Below are 7,789 nucleotides of genomic sequence, written 5' to 3'. Positions count from 1 at the left end.
AGTGCCACTATTTAATTTTAAATTTGGTTACTAGTAGATGGTAAGTCATATACTTTCAAACTGTCAATTTTAAATTTCTAATAACAATTAAAAAATTTACTAAAAATTTTAAACTGCCAAAGAGAATCAAATTTTCAATTTAAATGTTTAAACAATTAAGAATGTCCACAATATCTCTATTACTTTGTGAAGATTGCTCTGAAAATAATCATGCTAAGTTTCAGAATTATCCAATCAAAACTATAGGAGATAAGAATTTTAGATTTTCAATGTTAAAATTCTCAAAATATCTTTCTAATAGTTTGTGAAGACTGCCCCTGAGAATCACCCATTCAAACCTCTAGATGATAGATCTTCCAGAATTTTTATATTTATTATTAAATATCAAATTGTTTTAAAAGTTAATAAATCTTTTTAAAAAATCAAACATCCAAAATATCTATTAGTTTGTGGAGTCATCGTACCAAGTTTCAGAATTACCTAATCAAAATTCTAGGAAAAGACAGACTTTCAAATTTTCAATTTAAAATTAAAAATATATTTTTTTTTTTTTCAAAATTTCCAAAATGTCTATCAATTTATTAAGACTGACCCATTAAATAAGTATATGGAATTTCAGAATTATGCAATTAAAATTCTATGAGAAGATACTTTTAAAATTTTAAATATTAAATATATATAGAGAGGATTCGTCATGAGTATTTTTTTATATGGAAAATATCAACTGAGTCTATGTTAATTGGTATTTGTCGAGGCTCTGCCAAGACAAATACCGATTAACTAGACAAGGTTGATATTTTACATATTAAAACACATGAGTAGCGAATTCTATTTATCCTATAACACTTCTAAAATAACATTTTAATAAAAAATTTAGTAAATCACAGTACTAAAGTCACAGCCATCGGTAATATGATGTCATCACGATTAGCACAGATTAGTTTGACATCACGCATTTTAAACAAATCTTTGAAAACGTTACGCTCATGTACACGGGTCTTGTTGGCTTGTAAGCAAATGACCCATCCACAGCAACACATTACCTGGAGACCTTGCAAATTTGCATAACATTAATAAATGGGTTAATAAAGTAAATTATCACATGGGTTTATGACATGGACATCATGGGTAAGTTATAAGATAAATATATGTATATTTATTACAATAACAAAAATTGATAGGTTCACAAAATATCCGTTAGTTTGTTGAGACTGCCCAGAGGTTCATTGTACCAAGTTTCAGAACAATCCAGTCAAACCTTTAGAAGACAGACTTTAAAGGTTTTAAATTTTTTAATTTAATGAATTTTTTTTTTTAATTTAATAAAAATCCAAAAATATCTGAAATTCAAATGAATATTTTAAATGCCCCTCCTGTTGCTGGCATCTTTCGACATCCATGGAGGTGTTGCACTGCAAGCACCATTCCTGGCTATAACACTGGATCAATGATAATTTGGGACAACTACATTTCAACTTTAAGGTTATGGATGCTGCAATTTTTTAAAAGTGAAATATTTCTAGAACAGGCTATCCATAAAATATGTACCCCCCCGAGGAGGGATGAGCGGGTTCAGACATTACGTACGAAGAGAGTATGGTACTGGGAGGGGGGGGTTCACTCACAGAGTACATACACAAAACTCTTATTGTATCTGATGTAGTAGTCTACATTTCAATGTGAAAGAAGTGTATGGGGGTGGGAGTGAAGGTAGAAAATCTCACATGTTGTGCATGTTTACTTTACAGATGACCTGAAAGTACAGCTCTACATATGTGAGTGCATGAAATGTATTTGTGCAGTTTATCATGACAATGTGTGGACGTAATATCATGAGTTTCTGTTAACAGTTTGACAAACCTCTCAGTGTAAAGGTGTGGAATGTGGAGTAATCTGCTACATGTAACAGTTATTACACACGTATGTAGGAAACGAATTCCGCCTCACGGTCATTTTGACATGATGTTTGCATTTGTCTAACCCAGTGACTGAACAAACGATCGTAATTCCCAAAAGAAAACACATGTGCTAACACTTGAATATTTAAGTGAAAGAAATACTTTTTATATATACATGACCAACTTGTTTTTAAAGTAAAAAAAACAAAAACACCACCACCTTCTCCCCCTCTTAAAAAAAAAAATTAGGGGAAAAAAACGAAAAAAAAACCCCTCCAATAAAACAAATAACATATGGAAATATACACACATATATATATATATAAACCCAAGCAGAAAAAATAAAATGTCCTATATATTCCCCAAAATGTGTATTTAACTCGTTCTGGTATGAAATCTAACACCAGGGTGTATTTAACTTTGAAACTCTTACCAAATCTGATTTCAATGTGTATTTAACTCTCATCTCCTACTGAATGATACCAGCGTGTGTATTAAACTTTGAATGTCCTACTGAATCAGCGTGTGTATTTAACTTTGAATCTGATCCCAGCATATATTGAACTCAATTTCCTACTGAATCTGATATCGGCATGTGTTTTTAACTTTGAATCTGATATCGGCATGTGTATTTAACTTTGAAACTGATACCAGTGTGTGTATTCAACTTTGAATATCCTACTGAATCTAATACCAGCATGTGTATTGAACTCAATCTCATACCGAATCTGATATCAGTGTGTATTTAACTTTGATATCAGCATGTGATTTCAACTTTGAATCCGATACCAGTGTGTGTATTCAACTTTGAATCTCCTACTTGTTCTTGCCTCCAGCAGCAGCTAACGTGTCCAGGCCTAGATAATCAGGCATCATATTCTGTGATTAAAACATAAAGACTTAGTTTACTTTGGAAACAAAACCTAGTGGCAAACCTACTGAGGACACTGATTTATTAATCATCAGCTATTGAACATCGAACATTTGATAATTCTGACTTAGTCTTAGAGAGGAGATACATTTTTCCATTAGTAGCAAGGGATCTTTTATATGCACTTTCCCACAGACAGAGCAGCACATACCATGGCATTTGATATACCAGTCGTGGGACACTGTTTGGGATGAAGAAAAACTCCAATCAGAGAATGGGTACACTGAGGTGGTTTGATCCTATGACACAACTATCTCCGGCGAGTGTTTAACTGACTGGGCCAGATTCCACCCCAATAAGGGAAATGGTGTTTGGTGTTGATGACTGCAATATCAAACTGGCTCATACAAAGAAAGGAAAGGAATGTTTGTTTAATGACACCTGAGCACATTATTAACCTACAGCTATTTGGCGTCTAAACATTTGGTCATTTCAACACGTGGTCAAGAGAAAGAGAGGAAACCCACTGCTGCCACAGGTTACTCCAATTGACAAAACAGTAAAGGATCTTTTATACGCACTTTTCAACAGGCAGGACAGTACATGTCAGGGGGTTTGATGTACTTTTGAAGCATTGTTTAGAATGGGGGGGGGGGTAATCCAAGTCCATTAAAATACGCTGAAACAAACAAAAACATAACAAAACACACCATCATAATAATATTGATTGTATTCAGAATCTCTGCAATAGAATTTCAAGAATGAAAACAAATTATAGACATTCCTAACCTGTTTTCATAAAATACACTTGTTTATTGTTAGTACATCATAACACAGTGTACAGGTGGAACTGATCACACCAGTGCACAGCAGAACATCACACTGTTGTGAAATAATGCATAAACACACAGAGCTAAACCGTTGGGCAGATTCTCAAACGCAATACTGTCAAGTTTGTATGTAGAAGTCCCTTTCCATACATGTAGTCACTGTGCAGGTGTATTTTAACAGAACATTGAAATGTGTCCAAGAGAACAGTGGTACCTTTGTAGATCTGTCCTGTGAGAACATTCTCTTTGTAGATGTGTTCTGTGAGAACATTCTCTTTGTAGATGTGTCCTGCGAGAACATTCTCTTTGTAGATGTGTCCTGCGAGAACATTCTCTTTGTAGATCTGTCCTGTGAGAACATTCTCTTTGTAGATGTGTCCTGCGAGAACATTCTCTTTGTAGATGTGTCCTGTGAAAACATTCTTTTTGTAGATACGTACAGTGAGAACATTCTCTTTGTAGATCTGTCCTGTAAGAACATTCTTTGTAGATCTGTCCCGTGAGATTATGTTCTTCACAGATTTGTACTATGAGAACATGTTCTCCTTTGATGGAGAGTCCTATGAGAACATGTGCTTTTTGCTGATCCATCGTGCTTTGTAGGTCTGTGATGAAAGATCATGTTCTTTTTTTACAAACAAGTAAAAAGAGAACACTTTCTCTTTGCAAATGTGTCCTATGAGAAAATTTTCACTTTACAGATGTGTCTTCCTTTGTTGGTGTGTGATAAAAGATCATGTTCTTTTTGCAGCTAAGTCCTAGAAGAACATCTCTTTGCAAATATGTCCTCTATGAAAAAAAATTCTCTTTGCAGATGTGTCTTCCTTTGTGGGCATGATGCGACATCATGTTCTGTGTTCAAATGAGTCTTAAAAGAACACCTGTTTACACATGTCCTATGAGAACATGTTCTGTTTGCAGCGGTACCATACCCTGTATGTACTGGCCTTGAGATCAGATGCTCCCTGCAAATTTGTCTCAAGAAAACTTTCCTTAAATGTGTCCATTATGAAATGGTTGACTCTTGTGTTAAGGTTTGCGTAGGTATATATATATATATATATATATATGTATGTGTGTGTATATGTATGTATGTATATATATATATATATATATATATATATATATATATATATATATATATATATATATATATTTAGATACTATATAATTACATCACATGTTGCATAGCATGGAATTTTGGGAAATGAAGTTTTTTTTGTTACACCTGTATCGGGATCAGGATCTGAGCACTGTTTAGAGAAATCAACCTCAATTTAATATGGCTGCAAGAGCATATTAATACACTCGTCACTACTCTGTATGTCATCTCGCCTACCTGCTAGAAACAACAACCACCACAAGATATAAAGTATTAGTACTTCAATAAGTAAATTAACACAAATCCATAAAATAAAACACCATTCACTCAGTCTGCACCAAAACAAATCGTTTTAAACTAAGATAACACATGTACATAGATACATCATCCATAACAGTAAAAATACTTGAAGAGTTCACGCACAAAATGCAATATAAACCATTTTCTTTCTTATTTTTAGTTAAAGCCATTATTGTACGTTAGTAAGGGCTAATTGTTGGCCCGCTGATTTGCCGCAAAACGCGATTGATCCTTATGAGATTGTATTGGGTAAATCCTATTTTTGATCAAAATTCGATTTACGCCAATTAAAAAAAAAAATGGATATATCGCATTTTGCGCCTAAACTCTTCACTTCCATACTAATAATTTAACAAATCTGTAATTTAAGAAACACAACAATGCAAAACAATGAACCATGCTCGGATATAACAAAATAAATATGATGTAACTTTAGACAATTTGTAGATCACCCACTAAGATCAGCTTAGGTAATAATGGCAGTGGCACGTATTGTAATTAGTATGTTCTAACACGTTAACGAAATATTCTTCATCATTTGATTACTAACAATGAACTGCACATCAGTCTTCCAATAATATAGCTTCTGGCCTGGTGCTTATGAAAGGTTTAGAGTCTAGACTCAAGACTCCAATAGACTCTGAGACTTTAAAGCCATGGAAACACCGTACAAACTGTATGTGTGTGATGTCATACAAGATTGAGTCTGGACTCTTAAAACTTTTTATAATCACAGGTCCTTGATCCAGTCTTTCTGAAAGTCTTTTAGGGGTGTAGAGTGAACCTCACCCCACCCCCTGCTGTGGCTAAAACAATATTATCTCGCCTTCATGTAAAATTCTTTAATCTCATGGGTTGTTTGCCGTTGGACAAATCCCTTATACCCCTGTGGGCGGAGACAATTCTCTTATACCCCGTCTGTAATTTCCAACAGTTTCCAGCCACCCCAGTTAATGCTAAAGCAATAATTAGATTATAAATAACATTAATAATCAATCAAGTATATTAATATCTGTTTCAGACAATTTCGTATTACAAACATTTGAAGTTAAAAACTCGTTTATCGATGGAACTATTTTTCGTCACTGGCAAGTGGTTTGGTTCGTGGTAAAAGAACACACAGAGGGTACATAAAAAGCCATAAACCCCTCGTGATGCTTCTACAACTTATATTATTACAGTGCAATATTAGACTTGACGTCCATGGAAAATGTAGACAAAAGATACAGCTAGGTTCATATTCGACCATCCCCTCCCCACCAGGTCCAGACCATGCTATGCCCGTTTTTCTTAAACAAGCATTCTGATCTTGAGAAAATCTATCTTTCTGGTGAGGTTTAGTATTAATGTAAAACAAAATGCCAACAACTCCAACAAACAGCTACAAAAGGATAAATCCCACAATAAATTTATTTTGTTCCTTGCAAATTGAACTAACGTTCTCAGACTGAACTAAAATAGTTCACAAGATAAGTGTTACCAAAACCAATCTGTTGAGTTGGGCAGTAATACCACTAGCAGAGTTTTAACAAATCAAAATGTTCTTATTTTATACTTATAGGTGAAAAAACTAATTTATTGATTATATTGTAGCAATATGTTTAAGTTCTGTAATTTGACTCGGTGCTTATGGAACTGTCCCAAAATGGAGCATTTCAACATCAAATTGATTCGCTTGAGAACATAAAAAAAAAAAAAAATTCTACAAAATAAAATGTCAGCTACAACAATCTGGTTTAGTGTAAACTGATAAGCTTATACAAACTGCTACGACTTGCTTGTTTTTCACTCTACATTGAAAACAAAATTAAAAAGTTTTTTTGTTTTAATTTGCAAAAAAGAATTCATGATCAGTCTGGGTTTTTAAATAAATTAATTAATAATAATAATTTTTTTATTATATGTCCAATCATAGCCAAGATTCAAGGAGCTAGGATGTTGATCTAATTAAGAGTTGACATGACTGCTGCAAAAGTAACACTGGTATCATGCCTTCTGACTTCCCTGAGGTAAGAAACAGTATGTAGGTTAAATTTCTACTGTGTCTAGATTAAAATAAAATAAAATATTTACTTCAAAAGTGGAAACTTCAACCCAGCATCCTCATTTCTGCCTTGGAGAATATTAGAAAATATTAGTGTTTTTCAAAAATGGGTGACTACTATAAATAACAATAAGGACATATTTATTTTCAGTTGATTACTTAACTATATATATATATATATATATAGTATATCATAACAGAAAAGTGGTATTTTAATTATTTTATTACTTGGGTACAGAGATTAAATTTTTCTTCTTTCCCTCACTATAAATTTTTAAAAACAATTAAACTAGCATTGACTTTCCCTTCAGGATACAGCTTGTACACTTGTAAAATGCAAATAATTACAAATATCACCATTTTCAATAAAATTTAACATTCATTGTTGTCACAAATGAATTATGCAAGATTTTTGTGTGTAATGCTAGGACATAATTTTGATAAATTCCGCGTTGAAAAGAAAAGTGCAACTGAAAAATATCACACCTTATACTTTAGAGCTGCTTCTTGTCCTTAGGAGTCAACATTAACATGTCAGGCCAGGTCCAGCCATGACACTTCACAGTCACACTGTTCCTAACACTGGTCCACTGGCAGCCATTTGTCATCGACTTTGGCATCATAATCAAAATCTTCAACTTGTCCCATATTTTAATTTTTATGGTCAAGTTTTTGATGTGATTACCACAGGTATATATAAATTACATATTTGGGTCATAGATGCCACAGACCAAAGGACAAAAA

Source organism: Gigantopelta aegis, chromosome 9 (genome assembly GCF_016097555.1).
Source record: "Gigantopelta aegis isolate Gae_Host chromosome 9, Gae_host_genome, whole genome shotgun sequence".
NCBI classification, from domain to species: domain Eukaryota; kingdom Metazoa; phylum Mollusca; class Gastropoda; order Neomphalida; family Peltospiridae; genus Gigantopelta; species Gigantopelta aegis.
Note: the sequence above shows the minus strand (reverse complement) of the source record.